Consider the following 25,577-nt stretch of genomic DNA (forward strand, 5'->3'; position numbering starts at 1 on the left):
TCTTTTTTTATATTTTTTAATTTATTTTATTTTTTTTAAAGACTTTATTTATTTATTAGAGAGAGAATGAGAGATAGAGAGCACAAGAGGGAAGAGGGTCAGAGGGAGAAGCAGACTCCCCGCCGAGCAGGGAGCCCGATGTGGGACTCGATCCCGGGACTCCAGGATCATGACCTGAGCCGAAGGCAGTCGCTTAACCAACTGAGCCACCCAGGCGCCCCACACCTTTGTTCTTATATACCCGGATAGCATTTCAAGAAAGAAGCAGAAGACAGGGAGGCTTCTTGAGACACTAGGCAGTTTTTCCCAAGAGAGACTTGGCATTCCCTAAATGGTCTGTTTAAATTATTGGATTGAACTGTTATTATTATTATTATTTTGAGAGAGAGCACGCAGGTGAGTGGGGGGTAGGAGTGCAGCAGAGGGAGAGGGAGAGAGAGAGAATCTTAAGAAGGCCCCACACCCAGCACAGAGCCCAACCAGGGCTTGATCTCACCACCCTGGGATCATGACCTGAGCCAAAATCAGGAGTTGGATGCTTAACCGACTGAGCCCCCCAGGCATCCCTGGATCAGACTGTGCTTTTAATTTGTTTTTCTATTTACTAGACTTAGGAAAAAGACAAACTAAAGAAAGTACATTTTTTCTGCACATCTCAGTTGAAGTCCGTGAAATGTTTTGCATACCTGTTACATGTGTAAAGCTCAAAGAAGAGCGGTGGGATAAGTTCACACACAAAACTCTCGGTCCCTCTTTCCCAGTTTTCCCCTTTTCTCCTGCTTCTAAGGTTTACAACATCAGTGGAGAAGAGAAGGCAACGTTTGAGGTTCCAGTTTGGGCAGCCGATTGATGCTGTTAACACACACTAGACGAGTAGATTTCGGTCTAGGAACAGGATTGTGAATGGTACTTGTGACAAGTTTAACTGGATGTAATGGTGCATTATCGATGTCGAGATATATTTTGGAAGTTGCGGGGGGGACACCTGCTTAGGCAAGGGATTGGAACAGGAGTTATGGGCAGGAGAGGAGTCAACAGAGGAGTGATAAGAGAAGTGACTGGGCTGGATGAGATCTCCCTGGACCACGGTAGGAAGAACATATATTGATGGCGGAGGAAAGGGTCAATGCAGGAGACTGAGAAAGAGGACTTGTGAGTAAAATGGTCGATTGGGAAAAGCAAGACGTTTTGAAAAGCAGAAGAGAGAGTTTCCAGAAAGACTCTGTGATAAGTTTGGTCAAATGACTTAGTTATTGATTCATTCAACAGATATTAAGTGCTTATCATGTGGCTGGTACGGTATCAGGCTCTGGGGAGGCAAAGATGAAAAGACAAAACACAACAGGAGCAAGGTGGTTGGGTGGGGTGTGAAGCGGGAAGGAGGGTGCGGATGCTTCACTTCGTTTCGTTTCATTTCATTTCGTTTCATTTCATTTCATTATATTTTTATTTTGTTCAGCTTTTATTGAGGTATAATTGACAAATGGCAGATAAAATTATAAGATATTTGAGGTGGATGAATGGTGATTTGATATATACACACTTTAAAGGGCTCCCCTGGGTTGAGTCACTTAACAGATCATATCCATCACCTCACATATTTCCTTTTTTTTTTTTTTGACAAGAACATTTAAGTTCTATTCTCTTAGCAAACTTCAATGATACAGCACAGTGTCATCAACTCTGGGATGCTTCTTTTTAGACATAGAGGGCGAATATATCAATGAAGAAATGTTCTGTGATGCTGGTAAATTTCAGGACCTCTCTGGGCCCTTTTTGTAAAACAGAGAATTACTGTTGGGATTAAATCAGCTCATACTGCCAAAGGCCTCAAGGCAGCTGAAGGGATTCCCTCCCAGTGGACGGTATTGTCTTGGTGAAGCAGTGGAGAAAATTCTCCGAGAGTGAGGGCCTGGGCTGGAAGGAGAGAGAGAACATTTGGAAGACGCTGCTAAGGAGGCTGAGGGGGATCGGGGAGCACGACTTCTAAGGTCCTAACTAGCTCCGTGGTTCAAAGATATTTTTTCCCCCCTGAAGTATTTTTTTAAGCCAACGGTTTCATCCAAAACTGAAGTCTCTTTGTACTGAGCCCAAGAACAACAGAAGTCGTAGTATAATAATAAGCCTTGACAGGAAAACAGTACCCAAAGGAACTGTCCCCGGGATGGGAGGAGGCTTTCTTCAGTGGTGTCGTCCCTTCCCTAACACCCCCCAGACTGACCTGGGTCTGGTCCAGCCTGAGGATTCTGAACTGAGCTTACCTTGGAAGGGGATGCCACTAGGGTTGGGGGGGGGCGATGGTGCCTATGCCAGTTTACTTCCAGGTCCAGTCCATATGATGGGTTTCCTTTGCAGCAGGCGTGGGATTTGGTTACAACCAGTAAGAGGGAGTAAGGGATAGGCATGATATAGAATATTTTGATATACAGTGTGTATGCACAAGGTCCACTTGGGGGGGTGTTTGTGTGTGTATATATATATATATATAGTTTTTGAGAGAGGGTTGGGGGGAGGGGCAGAGGAAGAGGGAGAGAGAATCTTCTGACGCGGGACTTGATCTCACAACCCTGAGATCCAGGACTTGAACTGAAATCAAGAGTCGGATGCTTAACCAACTGAGCCACCCGGGCACCCCCCAGTTAGGGTATATTTTAATGGCTCTTTAAATAAGTACCCAGTTCATTCCCTCGTTTTTCTATTTAAGAAACATATTTCGAAAGCATATAATATTCCTATCCTAAAAAATTACTTACTTAAATTTTCTGCCATTTTCTTTCTAGCTAGTTTTCTTTGCTTAACTAATATATGTAATGTCACCATTAAAATATTGTGCTTTTATTTCCTTAATGTCCACTATCTTTAGATGAAGTCACTAAGTGAATTAAACTCCTTTTGTACTTCTTGTTTTCTTTCTTTATAGAAAATAAAATGTAGAAGTAGTTTTATGTGGTTATTAACAAAAGAAGTTAATTTAATCTGTAGTGATACTGATTTTACAGTTTTTCTTCTCTATAAATTGCTGTAGCTTGTTTTAATGAAACAACTTGTGAAATTTCCTGAAGTAATGTTATTTTCTCTTTTCTTCCTTTTTCTCACATACTTTCAAATTTAACTTAGGAGCTCAAAACATCTCTATTTCTGTGTCTAACTGTTAAGTTTCTTATCCTTAAAAAAGCATTCTTCCACAGAAATTAAAAATCCAGAATGAATTTATGACTTTAGTCTTGTGTCGAAGTTAGGAGACAATGACTTGCTGGTGGGTAGAAAGAGGATCTTCATAAGGCAGCTCTCTTTGGTCTTTTCTTGGAAAGTGACCTCTTCCTATTAAATAGCAATTATTAGAGAATCCTAAGAAGAGATGGGAAGACACTGTGTGGGATTTATTAATGATGCTGTCTCCTTGATATGAAGTCTAAGAAATACATCAGCACTCCAGATGTCAATGTCCTATACAAAGTCTTGTTTTGAGAGTATGATCAGAGGTCGACATAATTGCAGTCTGGGACCCTATAGCTCTCTCTCACTGGTGCTGTGAGTTTTTGGCAGTCGAGGTGGGTTCACTTTCTGGACTGTTACACTTTAATTTCGGTGAAGTTGCAAGCTGTTTTGCATAGGTGTATAATAGCACCTATGTATTAAAAGCCATGTCTTATAAACATATGATGTCACACGAGCAAACTGAAAAGTGACAGCCTTGCCAATGTTTTAACCTATATTATAACACTTTTTACTTTAAATATTTTAAAAAATGTTCTTGCTATTTTTGACCTCTGGTTAATCCACAAAGTAAACTATGCAAATATTAATTCAGATAGAACTTCTGTGCATGTTAAATTTCCATTCTTGGGACAGTTAAAATATCCAGTGTTGTTGGTCAGTCTTTTTCTTTTGTTTGGTTTTATAATTCTTTCTTTAAATTCGCTTTGATGACCACAAAATCATAGTTTGGCATTTGAACAATAGTAGCACATTTGCTATTTTAAAGATGGAGGATGGAGGAACAGCGAAATGAAAACCTTGGGAATTTGGATTTTCTGATCAGTCACCAGAGAATGGATTTTTTTTCCATTTGGCATGGTGACAATGAGAACATTTATTTAGAAGACATGGTCAGAGGGGTGCCTGGCTGGCTCAGTCAGTAGAGCATGGGACTCTTGATCTCAGGGTTGTGAGTTCAAGCCCCATGTTGGGTGTAGAGGTAAGTTTAAGAAAAAAAACAAAAACAAAACAAAACTCATGATCAGAGAATCTTGAAATTTCTGAGCTATAGAGAATCTTAAATTCTAATACAATTTTATACAAACAACTCTCTTATTTTTATAGAGATGCAAGCAGAAGAGAAGAGAAGAGAAGTGATTTGTCCAAAGGCACTTAGCTGTTAGTGGTAGAGACAACTAGACCTGAATTCTCCAGTGTCCAAATTCAATACTCTGTTTACTATACAACAAATTATGAAAGTTGAGATATGGAGAATGAATACAGGGAATTGGGGCGGGATTTTGAAAACAATTATCATGGGGTTCCCTTTCCTAAACTAGCTTTGTTTGGAACCTGTGTCTCAACTAGATGCAGCTAACCAAAGTAGTGTCAAGGGGAAAAGGAGTTGAGATTTGCATTGATGTGTTTCACGCCTTTGAAGGCTGCAAGAGATTTGGAATCCAATTCTAATTTTGACACTAACAATTTTAGGCTTAGATGCCTCAATTATAAAATAAGTGGCTTGGACTGAATCTGTGGTTATCAAACTTTAGCCTGGATGAGAATTGCTGGAGCGCTTGGTAAAACTAATTGTCTGGGCTCAATCCTCGTTTCTGGTTCAATAGATCCAGGTGGGGCCTGAGAATTTGCATTTCTAATAAATTTGCAGGTTGTCTGAGGATCACATTTGGAGAGCTCACAGCCTAGAGATCATCTTAAAGGTCTTTTACTGCACAAAAAAATTCTTAACTTTCTTATCTTAACCTTCTCAACAAACGAACGTTAACACTTTGTATTTCAATGGCTCTTGGAAGGGATGGGGCAGGGAGGTGTTGTATTAACAAAACGAAGTTTTGTGAGATCTTCAGATGAAAGATACATTTCCAGAATGATTTTAATATAGTATTATGTTGAAAGTCACAAATGTTGGAACAAGAATGTGAGATACTTTGAGAAAAAGAAACTGTGGAAGAACTCTGCTGTACTGAATGCATTATAGACGTCTCAGCAGTGCCTTCCCATGGAAGCCAATCTCAAAACAAACAGTATTTATTTAAATTGGAGTCAGTGGGAGTTCCTAATGAGAAAAAAATAGTAGATCAAAGCAGTAAGTGAAAAACTGTGAAACAAGAATTTTATAAAACTACTATCTAAAGAATTCTTCAGGTAAGAACTTTTCAGTTACATCTTATTCATGTTCTTTCATAGTTAAAATGGCATGAAGCCATGGTTTTACTCCTTTCTTAACCTTTAATACAAATATGCTTGGTTGTTTTAATCGAGGTAAAGGCAGTTCTTTAATCATAACAAAGAAAAATGGGGAAGTCCAAATGTATAGTGGATTCCTTGTTCCTAGGGCAGATCCACAGTTTTGCCTGTAGCAATGTTATGAATGGATATTGGCTGAGGTGGCTCTGCTGGGGTTTGTTTACTGCAGTTACATTTTGTACTGTATGTAACCTGATTGCTACATGGATGCACCACTTACTTTTTACACCATTTCTTTGTTTTAGGCCACGTTTTAAAAGAAATATTCCTAAGATTTGGAACATGTCTTTCAAAAAGTAAAAATTGCATTTAAGATGTAAAAATATATCCCCAATATAAAAAAATATTATTTTACATTTGTTTAATTTAAAAATGACCCCCCAATCGATTTAAGTCACTTAAGGAGAAGTAATTTTTGTTTTTCTTTCCTGGTAAAGATCTAATGCTCTGGTGACTTACTTTTGTCTTAATGAGATATGACCCTTGTAAGGTGTAAATTTGGAGAAAAGAAAGAAAATAAACACATACCTCTCAGTTGGCTTTCTGTTGACTGCATAACAGTTAGTGTTTTACCTGTTTTTTCACGGACACAGCAGGGAGGAAGGTATGTGTCTTGCAATGAAAAGTAGCCTGACTGATCATTGAAAGACCATCTGGGAAACTTCCTCCAAATAGCTGGAGGGTGTCCTGGACACTGAGGGCCTGGGCAGCCAGTGTCCCCACAGAGCCACAGAGGAGTTCTGCTGCTGGAGTCAAGATTAATCGGGGCTTTCTTTCTTTTTTTCTTTCTTCTTTCTTTTTTCTTTCTTTCTTTCTTTCTTTCTTTCTTTTCTTTCTTTCTTCTTTTTCTTTCTTCTTTCTTTCTTTCTTTCTTTCTTTCTTCTCTTTCTTTCTTTCTGTCTTTCTGCTTTCTGTCTTTCTGTCTTTCTGTCTTTCTGTCTTTCTGTCTTTTATTTATTTATTTGAGAGAGAGAGAGAGTGCGCACAAGTGTTGGGGAGGGGAGCGTGCAGGGAGCCAGACGTGGGGCTCTAACCCAGAAACCTGGGATCATGACCTGAGTGAGCCAAAGGCAGATGCTTAACCGACTGAGCCACCCAGGCGCCCCCTGTTTTTTCTTCATCTGTTTGATTTGTGACATCATCCAATAGTTGTTTTTTAGAAGTTAATTAGGGCAGAAATAGAAAAAGAGGCTCATCGTGGCTATAATAAAAACAAAAGTCAGATAGTAACAATTGTTGTGGAGGATGCAGAGAAATTGGAGCCCACATACTTTGTTGGTAGATTGCAGAATGGTACAGCTGCTTTGGGAAACAGTGGCACTTCCTTAAACAGTTACACCTAGAGTTACCAAGTGAGCAGGCATTCCACTCGTTTCTCTTTCTCTTCTCTTCTCTCCCTACCCCTTCTCCACATATACTTTCAGACTTGCCGCAGTGGAATGTAAGCCCTGTGAGAGCCCAGGCCTGGTCTGTCTGGTTGCTGTTGTCTCTCTGACATCTGGAATGGAGTTTGGCACCCAGCAGGTGCTCAACATATTTTTAATTGAACAGACCACTAAGATGCAGGCATATAGTGAAGTCATTAAGAGCACAGGCTCTGGAATTACCCTGCCTCTGTGTGAATTCTGGCTCAACTCTTACGATGGGATCTTGTATTAGTTAGCCTCTTTGAGCCTGTTTCCTGATCTGTGAAATGGGATAGTGATATGAAATCACAGAAGATTTTTGAATGATTTTTCTTATTAAAAATAAAGAAAATTCATTTAGCAAAGTTTTTTTTTTTTAAGAATTGTGTAACACTTTGCACCATGTAATATGGGCATCATCTCTGTAGATGCATAAGATGTGGCCCCTGGCCTCCAGATCATAAGGAAATTTTTCCCCTATCAGGGAAGAGATCTGTCTGGAAGAACACACCAAGGTGAATGTACCACATTAGCTAAACCTAGTAGGAGTCCTGGATTAGCCAAACTTTATTGCCAGTTCTTAGTATTAAGGAGACACAGTAATTTTGAAATGAATTGATTACTCTAAAATATTGTGTTATGTGTGAAAACATTAATTTTTATATATTTCAAGTGAACAACATTTAGTCATCATGAGAAAATTGTATTCCATGTCTGGCCCACAATGAAAATTAGTACATTGAACACAGAATATATTAAAAATACCACTTTATTTTTGTCTCCCACTCTTCTTTTAAAATGTATTTTCAGTGGGAGCGGTTTTCCCCTGCCCCTGGATCTTAGCTTAGGCAGGTCCCGTGACTATGGGGCTCACTCTTAGATCATTGTAGTTCTGTTAGGTTTTGATCACACTAGCAGGTTGTGCTTCTTTTGACCTAAAGTTCATCCTAGACCTAAGTTCCAGAAAATACTGGAGTAAAGAATTCACAGTTAAGAAACTTAATGTCTTATAGGAAAACAAAATAGATTTGGGAGACTGGGACCATGCTTTGATATATTCTGTCGTTAGAACCCTACATCCCATGAATTCTAGCTAGTGACGATCAAATTTGAAGGTTTAATCAGCACAAGAACAGCACAGACTTCTGCAAGTGTTGTAAGGTCACTATAGTTGGATAACTACAGTTGGGACAGTTGGCAAAGTTTCTCAGGAGATTGTGATGTTTTCCAATGTGGTGGCAAATTGAATCATCACACGATCTGCTAGTTTGGGTGCTCCCGAGCTGACTGACAAACAACACAAGTGTATCACCAACATCCTTAAAAGAGAGGAGATTCCCTTGGGAAGAAAGAGGGGCAGCATGGGAGGTGGTATATTCTACTTCTTACAAGAGTGATATTAGGAGCTTTTGTGAGGAGCCATGACTTCCTCACATATATATTTATATATTTTATATATATATAAAATTTATATATATTATATATTTATTTTATATATAAAAATATGTTTGTATATTTATATATAAACATATTTATATATATTTATATATTTTAATGTGTAGTAGGAAAAAGGTAAAACAAAAGTTGGCTTTTGTTAAGAAGATCACTGTAACTATAGAATGTTTAGATAATGGTTTCCTGTATGTGTGTGTATCTTTTTATAATCTTAATACTAGTAAAGAAGCCAAGTATCTTTTTTTTTAAAGATTTTATTTATTTATTCATGAGAGACAGAGGAGGAGAGAAAGAGAGGGAGAGAGAGAAGCAGAGGGAGAAGCAGGCTCCCAAGGAGCAGGGAGCCTGATGCGGGACTCGATCCCAGGACCCTGGGATCATGACCTGAGCCGAAGGCAGACGCTTAACCATCTGAGCCACCCAGGCGCCCAAGAAGCCAAGTATCAACATTCTGCTTTCAACTTAGGTAGTGGACACATTGTCACCACTGTCTGTTAAAACTGGAATATCTGTGCTTGCCATCTTTATAGGAGAGGCCCGAAGTGGCTTTTCTGGATAAAGCAAGACTAATTCTGTACAAAGTAGGTCCAATTAAGTAACAACCTTTGTGTGACAAAAAAAAAAAAAAAAATATTTAGCCTTGACAAAGTCCTTTATGCATATTTTACATTGAATAAATAAAAGAGTTTACTAGATAAAAATGTTTTCGGTGGCGTCTTATACATGTTAAACTAATGAGTAATAAACCATTCCTTGGCAAATACTGTAGCCAGAGACTATCTTTCCTCCTTTTCTAGGTTAAATAAATTCATGTTACTTTGTAACAAAAGAGATCCCAAGGGTGTTTTTTTCCCCTCTCTGTTCCTTCATCCACATGTTCAGTGCCTCTCTGGCTCATCAACCAGAGCTGTTGACACTAGGTTCCAGCATGGCCCTACCAGGTGCAGGCCTCGATGCTCACAATGGGCAAGTTCAGAGAAACCTTCATTTAAGATGTTTGATGGAGGGATGCCTGGGTGGCTCATTTGGTTATGAATCTGCCTTTGGTTCAGGACGTGACCCCAGGGACCTGGGATTGAGTCCCACATTGGGCTCCTTGCTCAACAGGAAGCCTACTTCTCTTTCTGCGTACCCTGCTTGTGCTCTGTCTCTCTCTCTCTCTCTGAAAAATAGATAAGATCTTTTAAAAAAATTTTTAAAGGATGTTTTGATAGAATCAAGCACATCTCAGTTTCCCAAACCCCAACCTCACTGCTACCAGGACACAACATTGCATAGTCTCAGCTCTGCCCGGAGTAACTACTTGCCAGTGTATCTGACTCTCCATGGCCCTCCCAACATGCAGCAGTTGTGAGTATCAGTCTGCATTCCCAAATGCTGTCACGTTTCTTTCATGATCAGCACAAAGCTTTATTACAAAAACCTCAGCTGCTGCTTCACCTATTTTTTTTTCTTATTCTTACTCACAGTATCTACTTTTCTAATTATTTCCAAAAGAATGTTCTATAATTCACGTGTACTGTGCCGATTTATTGCTGTCATCTAAATGTCATTAAAAGTAAATCCATTGTACCAGAAAATGGCATCAGGAAACTTATGGCTGAGAAAAGAATGTAGTATTTAAAAACTAAAACCACATTAGCAAATAAATGCACACAATGAAACAAAAACTCTTGTTTCACAGATTAGCTTCTTTTTTTTTAAATTTTATTATGTTATGTTAATCACCATACATTACATCATTAGTTTTTGATGTAACAGATGAGCTTTTTAATATAGGATTTGCTCCTTAAGAAATGATCATTGGTTATTGCTAACTCTGTTCAGTAAATTTTGATAACATAGTGTAAAATAAGCATGTCTTGCCCTCCTTTTCTGTTTTTTAACCTAAAGCCCTAATGAAAATGCAAAAAGCACTAAAACATAGGACAAGGGTCAGGCAGCCGTAGGTACTGTGATGTGACATAAGGAGATGTATGGCCTTTGCCTATGTAACAATGCACTAGGAGAAGCTCCTAGTGCTTTTAAAATCAGGACTGGATTTTATTTATTTTTGTATTTCCCCCTGGCTCTTAACTTGTCACATAAATTATTAGGGGGAAAAATCTTTCTCATCACTGATTTTTTTTTTTTTCCTGTTAGATGATTTACAAAAAGCAGTAAGGTCATTGTCAGAATGTACCCTCCAAAAAGAGATAAAGCTAAACTTGTGCCAATTAGTCATTTACTTCAATAGCATGAAAGATTGGGAAAAAAGTAAGATATAGTATCAGGACGGCCTCTCTAGATTCTTTTTTAGCTAAAAATCACACAAGGACCTTTTTGTTTGAATGTTTTAGTTTGCTGCTGCCATTAAAATAACTCTTAAATCACGACTTTAGACGCAGTTACTGTGGGCACGTATTCAAGACTCGCCCGCCTTTGCCCTTTAAAACGAAGCAGGTCAATAAAAGGGAGAGATAGAAGACGCAGAGAAGGTGGACGCACGCACGCACGTACGTACGCGCGCACGCGCACAAGTTAAAAGGGAGGGGGGAATGCGTCTGTGGCCGCTCTGCAGGCTCAGCTGGTGTTTTACGGCTTTTGTGGGTCTTGCTCGGGACAGGGAACTGATGACCTGGCTTCATGGTAACCCTGAACACCCAGATGCAGCTGTGTGCTGTATTGTCAAAGAGAACAATAAAGGTGAGCTCCCACAGCTAGCAATGTAAACAGTTGTCACAGAGGTGCATGGTCATTAAGCATAAATGTTTAGCAAGTTACATAAATTGCTTTAATTACTATTATATTTTTACAGAAAGACAGGCTTTTGATTTCTTGCTTCAGTGTATTTGTAATCGTCCAGAATGTTCCCTGTAAAGCCTATCATTCCTTTTCTATCATCATCATTACCAAATCTAACTGCATTTACTCACAGAGTTTTTGGGATTCCTTTGCCTTCTATGGCATTCCCTTATATCCTCAAGCCAAAGTCTTGCTTATGTGTTTGGACTCACACCCTGTCTCCTCCATCCTTCCCCACGTGCTCCAGCCCACAGAACCAAGGGAACAAGCATGAGGTTGGAGGGCTGTGGATCCCAACGGAGGGTGGGTAAGAAATAATGTTGTAAAAGGGAAGGGAGGCCAAAGTTCAGGGATGGTCATATAAGAATAAGAGGATCCATTGAAATTAAGGGTTGGTTCCCCTTAATCTTGAGTTATGATCAGGGGTGTTGAAGGAGAGGTAGTAGGAAGAAAGGAGAGCACCGTATTAATCCACCCGCTGACCCGAAGCTATAGACTTCTAATGTGGCTCACTTTCAGGACATGCAGGGTATCAGGGCCATCTCTAACACCCCCATCTAGTCTGTGGAATGCCTACTATGAATATTCTACACTGATGGGAATATTAGGGGTTTAATAATAATAATATGCCAATTTTGTTTGGAGCTGTATAATTTATGAAGAGGGTTATGATTAAGAACTCTGGTAGGCATTATCATCATCCCCATTTTTAAACAAATAGTTTTTTAAAAATTTCAGCTTTACTGGGGTGTAATCGACATCTAAGATAGTAAGATAGCTAAAGTGCACATCATGGTAATTTGATATATGTGTACTTTATGAAAGGATGTAGTGAATTCACACATCCATCACTTCATTTATGTATCCTTTTTCTCCTCGATGAGAACATTTAAGTTCTACTCTCTTAGCACATTTTAATTATACTCATTTTTAACCTGGTAAATTGAGGCTCAGAGAGGAGATGCCCCATATCTCCCTGATGGTCGAGCCAGAGCCCTGACTCATGTCAAGAAAGCCGAGAACACTGAGAGATAAAGCAGTGAAGTGAACTCTGGATAGAAATGGAAGGAAAAGGGGGAGGAAGGTTGTGAAGGTGGAGGAAAAGAGAGGGGAAGATGGGTGCCTGAGAAGACAAACTTGCATCCTCCCCATTTTGTGGTGCTGGCCTCAGTTTATCTTTGTTTCGTGCAGTCAGTTAAGATCTGTTCACTAATTGGTTCACCAATCCGGCCTTTTGAGGGTATACTTCATCTCAGCAAGAATTAATAGCTGCAGTTTTGAAAACCTGAAACAAAAATCCATCCTATTTTTGGAAATTGTTTCCTAAAGTTTTCAGTCTAATCATATTATCAAATTCTGTTTATAATGAATTTGAGGAGACTGTAAAAATCCTTCTGCTGTGCTGACATCTGGCATCAAATGTTGCTTTTCTGAGAAATCTTAGGAGGCTTTCTCTCCTTGGGATAGCTGGGTTCTGTGGTTTTACCTCTATGTCACCTATAAAATATTTTACCATAGATTATTAAATATTGAACTGCTTCCCTGCTAATCCTGCTCCTCTCTAATTTTAAAATAAGAAAAAAAAGTTCATTTAGTTTTTAAGTGGCTTTAAAAATCTATTTTTAGATGACAATATATTCTTGGTCCACTCTTAGCAGTTAGGGGACCGTTCTTCCTCTTATGACTTCTCTCTTGCTTCTTACTCTTGCCTTGTAACTTCCACCTTCAGATCATTTTTCTATAAGTAGAGTCAGGTTTATATGTTATTTATAAGATAATAAGCAGGTCTCTAAATTACCAAATCAGTGGGTCTTAAACTTAGGGTCTCTTTATATTCTTCAAAATTCTTATGTGGGTTTATGTTTGGTGTATATACCAGTATTTGCCCCAAATAGAAATTAAAACTAAGAAACTTGTGAAATATTTACTTATAATTCATTAAAAGTAGCAATAATGTTAACTGAAATAACGTTCTTTAATAAAAAACAACTACACCAAACAAAAAGAATTTATGCGAAGAATGGCATTGTTTTACGTTTTTGCAAATGTCTTCAGTATCTGGTTTAACAGAGGACAGCTGAGTTCTCATATCTACTTCTGCATTCAGTGTGTTGCAATATCACACATCTTGCAGCCTCCGGAAAACTCCAATGCAGGAAAGACAAATAACATCTAAGTTTTATTATGAACATAATTTTGACCTTGTAGAGTGCCTGAGAAAGTCTTAGGGACCATAATGGGTCCCCCAACCACACTTCGATAATTACTGCACTAAATCATCTTGATAAGGCTTAAAGGAACCAAAGAGATTATTGTTAACTATCATGGTCATACTTAAACCATTCCAAAATGTTGGTTATCTTGTAGATTCCCTTTTCTTGACAATGTTCTTTACATGTGATTTTTTTTGGGGGGGGAGGGGGGTAAATTCATTCATCTACCTATCATCAGAAGAACTTACATTTGGTAATAAACAATATAGTGTAGTGGTTAAGAAAAATAGCTTTATGAGGTACAGAATTTCTGGTAGCATTCTGAAATAAAAAGAGTGAGCAAGAGTTGCTTTATGGACTTTCTAGAAGAATATATAAAAAACCGGTAATAGTGGTTCTCTTTGAAGTGAGGACTAGGGAAAAGAACCCATTTATAGCTCATGAGTTGTTTTTTATAGGTATATGTATTAGTTTCTCAAAATATGTAGTTAATGACAAAAGGAGAAAACAACAAACCTTTAGAGTCAGAAAGATTTAGGTTAGAACCTTTGTCTGCTACTTATTACCTACAGAACCTTGGCCTAATTACTTGACCTGTTTAATACCCTTTTTTTTTTACCTGTAAATTGAAGTTATTGGTAGTTCCTACCTGATAAGATTAGTGTGAGGGCTAAATGAGAAAATAAAATAATGTCTTCTTCCTGAAGAAGGATATGTTTTACTTATTATTATTACTAGTCATAATTAACATCACTTTATAAATCAAAGTCTTATTTTGAAAGTCAATCTTTCTTTAATTTTTCTGACTGAAGCTTCCTTAGATGAATATGGTAATGCAATTACAATCATGATCTGCTTATTAGGTGTCCTTTAAAAGTTTGATTATTTGATCATTTTTGACTGCATCTTCTTATCTTTCTGCTTAAAATCATTTGTGCTAGACTTCCATGATCACATTTCTCTGCCTCACACCTGTGCTTGGCAACCTTAACAGGGGCCTGGTGCCTAAGTCCGTGGTTCCTTACCCCAAGCTGGAATCCCTGGCTCTAGACCAGCCAGTCTGAATTGGCATCTTGCTCTTTTTATTCTTGAATGTGCTTCATTATGCCCTGTCATTTCTATATTGGATTTGGAATCATCTATTTTTAGTACCTTTTAATTTCTTGGTTATTCCGCTCAGCTAGGATAAATTTGTAAGTTCCAACTCCTCTGGTTTTGCTTCTGTGTATGTTCCTGTACCGAATGCATTACTCATTTCCTACTTGACTTAATATCCATATGATTATTTCCTGCATGCTTTTCACCCCATCCTGTTGGGGTCTGATCCTTTTTGGTCACTTTACAAGTGTTTGTCTGAGCTTCAACTGCTAATTCTTGGTGCCTAATAAATCTAAAGACTCCTATATCAATAATGTATAGGTTGATATGAGAAGCAAATTACTTGGCTTGATGAACGGTGGAGAACATAGAAATATCATTCTCTGATACCTATGAAATACATAGTGTACTCTAGCAGAGATGGGGCTGGGTGAGACAGCGTTCTATAAGGGGTGCTGTTTATTAGATTTTGCCAGAATCTTGAGAGCAATTGTCATGAATTCACCTAGACCAGATATTGGTACAAAATAATGGTTACAAAATTATCTATTAGGAAGACAGAAGGTTTTATTGAGTATGAAATGAGAAATACATGCATTTTTTTCTATAGGGCTATCATAAATTTTATGGATTTACAGTGGGTTCAGATGTCAGTCCTTAGCAGGTCCTTTTTAGCAAAGAATTGGTGATAAATTTAAGGAGCATAGCTAAGAAAATAGCCTCTATTTTAGTCTAGTTCAGTTTCTCAGCCTGGATGCTGTTGACATTTTGAGTGGATAATTCTGTGGTCAGGGCTGTCCTGTGCATTGTAGGATGTTTAGCGGCATGCCCGGCTCAGCCTGTTAGGTGCCTGTAGCATCCCCTTAGTCATGACCATCACAAATGTCTCCTGACTTTGCCAAATGCCCTCTGGGGGTGGGGAGGTGGTGGTCGAAATCACCCTCTGTTGGTCTAGTCTTTATAAATTTATACCAGTGTGTCTAACTTTTGATTTATTAGTAAAAACAAGTGGAAGAATATTGGACTTTGCTTCATTTTGGTGAAAATATTTTGTTATTGTAATTTTTTGTTTTCATTCTTTATTGTTTTGTTCCCCTTAACCAGAATATTAAATTATTACATTTTCTACATATTCTTGTGAAGTTGTTTTATTATCATTACCACTACTATTATTAGTAGTCATTATCTGTTTTCCCTAGTAGAGTCTAAGCACCCATGAGGGAAAAACACTTTTTCTGGAGCACTGTATTTCCTTGTCTCTATTAATGACTGCCATTTGGTACACGTTTGATAAATATTTGTGGAGTAAGTGATTGAATGAATTCTCATGCTTGAATTGAGAAGCAGTATATTCATGGAGAACTATGAAAAGAATCAAAAGATCTGCCTTTTGGTCTTGGTTGCTCTGAGGTATCTTCGGCAAATCTTTTTATTTCACTAGCTTTTGGTTTCCTCGTAGGGAAAATGATAACCCATGTGAAAGATCTTGTACTACTTTCCAAGGGCTGCTGTCACAAAGTACCAAGCACTGGCTGGCTTAACACAGAAATTTATTGACTTACTTTGATCTTAGCCTGGAAATCTGAAATCAAAATGTCTGCAAAATGTCTGCAGGGCTATGCTGTCTCTGAAACCTGTAGGGTTTCCTGTCCTCTTCTAAATTCTGATGTTTGCTGGCAATCCTTGTGGTTCCTTAGCTTCTGGATGCATCCATCACTCCAGTCTCTGCCTCTGTTGTCACATGGTCTTCTTCTCCATATGCGTCTCTGCCTCTGTGTCTCTTCTTGTCTTATAAGGATACTAGTCATTTTGGATTAGGATCCAACTAATGACCTCATCTTAACTTGATTTCAGCTGTAGAGACCCTATTCCTAAATAAGGTCACATTCACAAGTAGCAGCGGGGAGGGTGGTTAGGACTTCAATGTATCTTTTGGGGGGGATACAATTGAACCCAAAATGGATTCCATTTAATACAGATTAAATAATACAACATAAATAAATGTTGCTATTATGATTTCTGACTTTGCCTGTTGCTCTTAAGTTATAGATCACAATCGAGATTGAGAACAGAATTATAATTTGAATCCAATTTAGAATTTAGACCCTTTCAAAAGAAAGGGCTGAAATCTAACAGTGCTAGAGGAATCTCTGGGGATTGATTTTGTTTAACTGTAACCTACACTATAATGCTGAGCCCATCACCCTGCTTTGCCTCTGTGTTTGCTCAACACCAAACCATGACCATCAATAAAACCGCATCTAACAGTGACAATGGCCAATGGTAATTCTGTGCTCGTTGCCTGACTGCACTATAGTCTGCAACAAGTTCACCTAAAAATTAATTATAGAAAAGTATATATTTAAAAATCCCCAGAAAAGTATATAATAGAACATGGTTAAGAACCGTAAAGTTAAAGATAGACGTATTTTTGTTAATGAGGAACTATCATGGTGATTAAGAGGTCAAACTTGTAAGCAGATTGCCTGGATATGAATTCCAACTCCATCATTTACCTAGTGGCCCTGGGCAAATTATTTAACTGCACTAAATGCACTTGTAAAATAGGGATAATAAATATTATCTACATCATAGAATTGCTTTGAGGATTAAATGACATGGACATGATGTCAAAAGGACTCACTGAGCCAATTTGAAATTTTCGCTGATCAAAGGTAGAAAAATTTGAGCTTCAATGAGGATAAGCATTGGAATGGATTGAAACTTATCAAATAGATTTAAATCTATGATTTTGAAAATGGATATGATTAAAATAAATAAATCAGTCATCTTCTAAAGTTGACCAAAACAAAACAAAATAGCAACTTAACTATCTTGGAAACTGCTTAGGGAGGAAAAAAATCCAGCATTTATCCTGCCTTACCCATACGAACTATACCACTAGGTAACTGAATAATAAATGAGAGGAAGAATTATCTTATAAATTATTTCATTTAATAAGTAAAAGAAAAATAATAACATAATAAAAAGTAAAACCACTATTTTGTAATTCCAATTATTGAATAGATCTAGGCATTGAGGCATCAGTAGCTGCTAACATAAAAGAGAATGAAAACCAGATAGTCTTCCTGATGAAAAAACACAAGAACACTTACTAGACTTTCCAAAAATGTCACACCTGAATCTGAGTTTAACAAAGTTTCTGGATCCAGTTGCCAATTTGTAGGAAATGCAGAGGACAGAGGAATGTGTTAAACTGTAGCATGAAAATGTAACCACCAACGTTGAGACTAGAATGTTGAACAGATACATTGTGAGGAAAAGGAATAGAAGGGAAAACTAGATTATAGATTAAAAGATTTATCTGGTTAAAAAAATAGAGTATCTAGCGATGACCGCTTGGGTGATAAAACCAGCAAAGGAAATGATTATTCTACAAGTCAAGATACTGTTTACTTTGGGGGGTGGGCAGGGTTAGGGTAGGGGCTTCTGGGACAGCTGACAAAGTTCTGCTTCTCGGGTAGTTTCAAAGTTTTTGTCTTATAAAAATTCGCTGTCCTCGTTTAGAGTGGTTTCCAGTTGCTGTTTTATTGTAAAAGGTTAAATCCCTCTCCAACGCTGAAATATCATTCTAACAACCTGGGGGACCAGGTTTGGATGTAGAAGTCCTTGGCTCCTCAGATTTCCACTCTGGCACGGAGGGGTCTTGGAGAGTTTGCTCACTTCTGTCCCCCACTCCCAGTCCCATCTCATACTTGGAGGGATTTCATGCAAACATGTGTGCACGCAAGCTTCATCTACACCTCCCTACAAATTGCTACACCTTAGAACTAGGGAGGGCACTCTGGTGGCCCATACACACATGGGTAGATGGACTCTAGAGAGAGCCCTGCACAGACACTGACCAAGACTTGGGGCTATGTGGGCAGAGTACTCGTTTCCCAAACTAAGGGCTACCATAATAAAGTACCACAACTGGGTGGCTTAAACAACACAAATTTACTGCCTTAGTTCTGGTGGCTAGAAGTCCAACTCAGGATGTCAACGGGGTCGTTCCTTCTGAGGAAACTGAGGCCTCTCCTTTTGGCTTATAGCTATCTCCTTATATCTCTTTACATCATCTTCCTTCCACCTGTGTCTGCCTCTGGGTCCAGATTTTCCTTTTTATAAAGATACTAGTCAGAGTGGAGTAGGGCCCACTCTAATGATCTCATTTCAACTTGGTTATCTATATAAAGACCTACTTCCTAAATAAGGTCACATTCTGAGTTACTGGGGATTAGGACTCCAGTGTATTTTTAGTTAGGGGACACAGTTCTACTCTTATTAGGCAGGAATTCTGGGATTCCATGGAGCGTGGTCTAGAAGGGGTTCCATGGTTTCCAAATGGCCGTGTCCTCTTAGCTCCATGGACACCTTCCTCTGTAGGGAGGTCCATAGCCAGAGAAGAGCTATAGGGACCCAGTTGGAAGAGTGCCTGTTAGGAATGTATCCTGTAATGTAGGATATATAATTATAAACTGTAGCAAACTCAGCTCCACCCTTTTCTCTCAGCCTTACCATTTCAGAGCAAGCTGGACCTATGACCTACTACCAGCATCTACATCCCTTTGCCTGAAGGTTTTCTCTGGCCTGAGGAGCCTGCTCTGTGCCAAGAAATTAACACTCCCCTGGGAGCAGCCCTTAACCCATGACTGAAAAGAGTTGGGATATGATCCAGCTCCCTGGCTCCTTGGGAAGGATAAATCTGAGGAAAGGGTAGATATCAATGTCAAAGATTTTCCCCATCATTAGAAAATTTCATGAAAAAATATTAACATTGAATTGTCATATATATGTATTTTTTCCCTTGTGTATTTTATTTGTTGTTTGCTTCCTCCGCATTAAAGAGCAAACTCCAAGAAGATGGGGATTTTTTTCTCTTTGGTTGGCTGCTGTTTGCACAAGCCAACACAGGCCCTGATGCACATGCGTGTGGGCAATGCTGTTGGGGTGTGGATTCTAGGAGAGTGGAGAATGGCAGCACTCATGGGGTGGGGAAGGGCAATCAGGAGGCAAAGTTTAGAGTACTTACGATGCTGCATTTCATCATCTTGTTTTATTTTTACCGTGATTTTCCTCCCCCTTCCCCAATATTATGATTATTTGAGAGCTATTTGTACTGGGCTCATGATGTTTATCTATATTTAAATTTCCAAAATAATTGATCAAAGGAGAAATGTGGTTGTTGCCTGAGTGGGCCCATCACAGTAAACCAGTCTGCCCACAAATACAGCCCTCAATCTCCTCCCTGATGTTTCCTCTTCCAAACATTTCTTTCATTTTTTTTTTAATGGAGGTACACTTAGCTTCAGGTATACAAAATAATAATTCAGTATTTGTATATATTGCAAAATGATCTCCAAAATGTTTAGTGAACATCTGTCACCATACATAATTACAAAACTTTTTTTTCTTGTGATGAGAGCTTTTTAAAATTTACTCTCAGCAACTTTCTAATATGCAATACAGTATTGTTAGCTATGGTCACCATGCTCAGGCTGTATGTTATATCCTCAGTCCTTATTTATTTTCTAACTGGAAATGTATACCTTTTGTGTATCTTCTGATCCCCTTATTCCCTTTTGCCCACCCCTCCCTCCCACCTCTGGCAATCACCAGTCTGTTCTTTGTATCTATGAGCTTTTTTTTTTTTTTTAAATTCCACATATAAGTGAGATCACATAGTATTTGTCTTTCTCTGTTTGACTTACTTAGCTTAGCATAATGCCTTCAGGGTCCATTCGTGTTCCTGCAAATGGCAAGAGTTCATTCTTTTTTTTAAAAGATTTATTTATTTCTTGGTGAGAAAGAGGGGGAGGGGCAGAGGGAGAGGAGAGGGAGGATCCCAAGCAAATTAAATGCTGAGCATGGAGCTCGACACTAGGCTCAGTCCCACAACCTGAGCTGACCTGAGCTGAAATCAAGAGTCAATTGCTTAACTGATTGAGCCACCCAGGCGCCCTAAGATTTCATTCCTTTTTTTTTCTTTTTAAGATTTTATTTATTTGAGAGAGCGAATGAACAGGAGTGTGGGGAGGAGGTTGGACAGGTAGAGGGAGAGGGAGAAGCAGACTCCCTGCTGAGCAGGGAGCCCTACGCAGGCTGATCTCAGGACCCAGAGATCGCGACCTGAGCTGAAGACCGATGCTTTACTAAGCCATTCAGATGCCCTAAGATTTCATTCTTTTTAATGGCTGAATAATATTCTTCTGTGTGTGTGTGTGTGTGTGTGTGTGTGTGTGTGTGTGTGTGTGAGATTTCCTTTATCCATTCATCCACTGATAGACACTTAGGTTGTGTTTCCATATCTTGGCTATTATAAATGCTACAATGAACACGAGGGTGCATATATCTTTTTGAGTTAGTGTTTAAATTTTTTTGGATAAATGCCAAGAAGTGGAATTGCTCGATCATATATGGTAGTTCTATTTTTAATTTTTTGAGGAACCTCCATCCTGTTTCCCATAGTGGCTGCATCAATTTACATTCCTACCAACAGTGCACAAAGGTTCCCTTTTCTCTATATTCTTGCTCATACTTGTTTTTTTCTTGTCTTTTTGATAATAGCCATTTTAACAGGTGTGAGGAGATACTTCGTTGTGGTTTTGATTTGCATTTCCCTGATGATTAGTGATGTTGAGCATCTTTTCATGTATACATTGGCCATTTGTATGTTTTCTTTGCAAAAATGTCTGTTTAGCTCTTCTGCCCTTTTTTAAATCAGATTGTTTTTTGCTATTGAGTTGTATGAGTTCTTTATGTATTTTGGATATTAACCCCTTATGAGATATATGATTTGCAAATGTTTTTTTTCCTATTCAGTAGGTTGTTCTCAATTTGCTGATGGTTTCCTTTGCTGTGCAGAAGCTTTTTAGTTTGATGTAGTTCTACTTATTTTGCTTTTGTTGCCTTTGCTTTTGGTATCAGATCCAAAAAATCACTGTCAAGACTGATACCAAGGAGCTTACTGCCTATGTTTTCTTCTAGTTCTACCATTTCACATTTTATATTCAAGTCTTTAATCCATTTTGAATTAATTTTTGTGTATGATGTAAAGGTAGTGGCCCAGCTTCATTGTACTGCATGTGGCTGCCCAGTTTTGCAAACATCATTTATTGAAGAGGCTGTTCTTTCCCCACCATGTATTCTTGGCTCCTTGGTCATAATAGACCTATATGCATTGGTTTATTTCTGGCTCTTTATTCTGTTCCATTGATTACTGCATTTGTTTTCATGCCACTACCATACATACTGTTTTGATTACTGTAGCTTTGTAGTATAGTTTGAAATCAGGGAGCCTGATGCCTCCAGCTTTGTTCTTTTCTCTTCTGATTGCTTTGATGATCTTTCAGTAATTCTAATTCTTTCCCAGGGCACCAATAACTCATAAAGAATCAGTTATTATTTTTCTATGGAAGGCAGAACTCCATTATTAGGTCAGGTTTTATGTCTCTGGTTTATTTAGGCATTATCACTTTTTTCTGTTCATTCTTTTTCTCTGTTTATTTTTAGGGTTGTTTGCTTCAGGACAGATGTAAGCCAATTTGGCTGTAGCTCACACAACCCATACAAGAACTTTTCTCCTTCTGAAATGTTTACCTATTTCTGATTTCACTGACCTTGCATAGCTTCTGTCTCTGTGATGGAACTCAGTTAGGAGGTTGAATTATTATATCATTCCTTCAGTTCACACAAGACTAGTGTGGTGATCTTGTCTACTGCTGTAACATTTTTGGGGGGCGAATTATATTATCTTTTAGAAAACATTATCTAATTTTTAAAAACATTATTTTATTTATAGACCTAGAACAGTAGGAGCTGGTGGTAGATACTCAATTCCTTCTTGACTTGATAACAAGGTAATCATAGACTTTTTAAAGTTGTCTTAGATCTGAATGGTTAAAATGCAGCATAGTTACTCTTTCTCTTATGTCCAGTAAGTACAAAGAAAGTAGAATGACACAATGACTGACAGGGAAGAGCACAGAGGAATTGTATAACTTGAATGAAGGGTCAATTTAGTAGAGAAGGATTTAGTTGGACACAAGGGGAAGATAACCAGAATGAATAGATGGGTCTTTAGATGCAAATAGGAAAGCTGCTGAAAACAAAACCAACAGTCCTATCTGGCTCTGTAGTATACACAGGAAAGCAACAGCTTAGTAAGTGTTGAAAATCAACACTGTATTATTTATTTTGACTCTTGGAAGACTGACCACATTGTACTCATGTTACAGTCTCTCAGCATTTTCAAGTTATCAATAGAGTTCATCACATCCATTCTCGCACACTAGATTCAGGGGTGGGGTGTGTGTGTGTGTGTGTGTGTGTGTGTGTTTGGTTATTGTTTTGATTTTTGTTTTTCTTTCTTTCTTTCTTTCTTTCTTTCTTTCTTTCTTTCTTTCTTTCTTTCTTTCTTTTCTTTTCTTTTCTTTTCTTTTCTTTTCTTTCTTTCTTTTTGCTTGTTTTTCTATAGAACTCTTTCTTCTCATACTTGTTCGTTTGTTAGCACTATGTGGAGAGGTTATAGAATTTTATCTCCAGTTCAGTCTTTTCCTTTTGTCAACAAATAGTTTCACAGATACTCTATGTTATAAAATTATCTTAACATTAGAAAAGTTATCCCACCTTTACTATAAATATTATTACCATTTAGCCACTTTGCTGAAGTTTAGTTTACTACTGATGAAATACTTCAAAAAGTTTTTTTTTAATCCTCCACTCTTTATCTGATAGAGATTATGACGAATTCATCACATGATTCATACATTCAAGAAATATTTATTGAGCACCTACTCTGTGCCATGCATTGTTTTTCACTGTAAGTGCACAGCACTACACAAGAAAAGGGAAATTTTTTGCTTTCAGGCAGTGTACATTCTAAAGGGATGGGACTAACAATGGAGACATCGATAATGTTTGAGATAGTAACATACTATCTGTGTGATAGAAATCTTAAGGTAGAAATGGTTCAGATATTCTATATTAGTTATCCATTGTTGCATAACTTATTGCAAAACTTGGCAGCATAAAGCAATAAATGTTCATTGTCTCACTCACTTTCCATGAATCAGAGATCCCGAGTTGGCTTAGCTAGGGGTTCAGCTTAGGGCTTCTCAGTCAAGATCTTGACCAAGGCTGCAGATATTTGAAGGCTCAACTGGCATTGAAGGATTACTTCCGAAGTAGCTGACTCCCACAGCTGGCAAGTTAATGCTGGTCATTGGCAGGAAGCCTCAGTTTTGTGCCACATGGACCTCTCTGCAGGGCTTCTTAGGGGTCCTCACAGCATGGAAGCTGGCTTCTCTCACAGTGACTGATCCAACAGACTGATAGGCAGAAGCCACATGTTCTTTAAGACATAGTCTCCAAGTCACTGTCTTCACTTCTGCCATATTGTATGGGAAGCAAGTCACTTACCCAAGAGGAAGGGAATTAACCTCTACTTCTTGAAGGGGAGATATCAAATAATTTGCAGATGTGTTTTAAAACCTCCAGAATTACTCTGATACATTTAAGAAGAAATTAAATGGTATTTCAAAATTAATTTTGCCTTATTTTATATACAGTATAAAGTATGTTAGTATATTATACCTTATTTTATAGCTTTTTTTATTATCTATTATTAATTTTGGACAAAGCATCATTGAGCTTGAGCTTTTTTTCTTACTGTTTTGGTTGTTTTGCTACTACATGTCAACACTGTTTAGGGTTCCATTATTGAAAATATTAGAGATTTTTTTTTTCAACTGTGGGATTAGCTGATGGATTTAAGGTCACTTATTATCACTTCACGTTTGTATGGAACGTGATTATATAAATGACTGGAGACTGGACTTTCATGGCCCAGGGTTCAAATAAAATCCCCTCTGGTTCTCAAATAATTTACTTTTGATGGGACTTCCTTTGTCTACAGAAACAAAGCTCCTGTGTAGAACCCTTAGGCTTGTCTACACATAAATGCTGTACCAGGGGATGAATATTTAAAATTGTGGTCAGCTACCCTTTAGTTCAAGAAACCTGGTGAGAGATTGTGTATCCTTATTCAGAGGATATAAATAGCATATAGAGAAATGAAGGCAAAAGAATAAATCTTGGGTCATTTGTCTATAATATCTGCATGTTCGGTTGGAACAGATGAGAGGCTCCCCTTTGTGGCCCGTGTTTGATGACAGTTACTCTTAAGGACGGAAATGTCAAATTTGGAATTCATCAAGCTCAACTTTTCTCCATGACCGGCCTTCCCCTTTGAGCAGTCTTCCATGGGAAGCCTTTAGGGAGTCTTTAAAAGTATGGCAGCTCTACTGGAGATCGACAGTGATTTAGCCTCTGCACTTTTGAACATAAAGGGCTCTTGTCAACTATATAAGATCCCCTTTTCCCAGAAGGGAATGCTTTTAAGTTTCTTAGTGGATTAATTAGTAACTGAAGATAACACCATTCTTTGAATTCCCCCCCCCCCTTTTTTACAACAAATAATCACAGAGACGAGTGCTATCAGAAGAAGAAATAAGAAAAAAATCATATAAAAGATAATCAGTCAGATTTCAGACCTTGTCAGTTATGTGAAGATTTCATTTCTATTCCTAGATCCTGCTCTAAATAGAAGAAGCTGGTGACGGAGTCAGATGTTAAGGAGGAAAGGGGGAGTAGGAGAGGCACTTTTTCTCTCATCGCATTGGTGGGGGAGTTTAGTGTCTTGAATATCTCAGACATTTCTAGTTGTCCAGAGACACGGCCTGAGGAGGATGGAAGCTCATTGTCTCAGAAAGACATAATATTTTACACAATGAATGTGAAATGAAAAAAAAAAAAATCAAGTGCTGATAAAAGCCATACTTGTATCTGGGAATTCCTTTGGGTAGGAGGGGGAAAAACTCAGATGTATTTATGTGGATTTTTAAGCAGTGGTAGGGAGTGCAGCTATGGTTAAATATATGATGATATATCTATACATACATCTATAAATTTATAAATCTATGGAGCTGAGAGAGACTTTATAGATGGTTTGATTCTCTCTGGTGTCTGACTCCAGAGAGATCAGAGAGATGAAATAATTTGGTGAATCATGACTTGGTGAAAGGGTATGGGTACAGCTAGTGTTAGAACATTCCGGTACATGCTTTTGTTTTGTTTTGTTTTGTTTTCCCAG

At 38.2% G+C, this 25,577-nt stretch overlaps 1 protein-coding gene across 2 annotated transcripts in view; it reads left to right on the plus strand.

Moving 5' to 3' along the window:
• The first annotated feature begins 10,719 nt into the window (after positions 1-10,719).
• Positions 10,720-25,577, plus strand: part of CNKSR3 (CNKSR family member 3) — a 112,743-nt gene continuing 97,885 nt past the window's right edge. Inside the window, exon 1 of one of the 2 annotated variants that reach the window (XM_035728373.1) lies at positions 10,720-10,822. The gene's annotated coding sequence lies outside the window, so the exon portion shown is untranslated. The remainder of the gene's footprint in view (positions 10,823-25,577) is intronic. The other variant, XM_035728372.1, reaches the window with a different exon arrangement.

This window comes from Zalophus californianus, chromosome 7 (genome assembly GCF_009762305.2).
Source record: "Zalophus californianus isolate mZalCal1 chromosome 7, mZalCal1.pri.v2, whole genome shotgun sequence".
Taxonomy (NCBI): Eukaryota; Metazoa; Chordata; class Mammalia; order Carnivora; family Otariidae; genus Zalophus; species Zalophus californianus.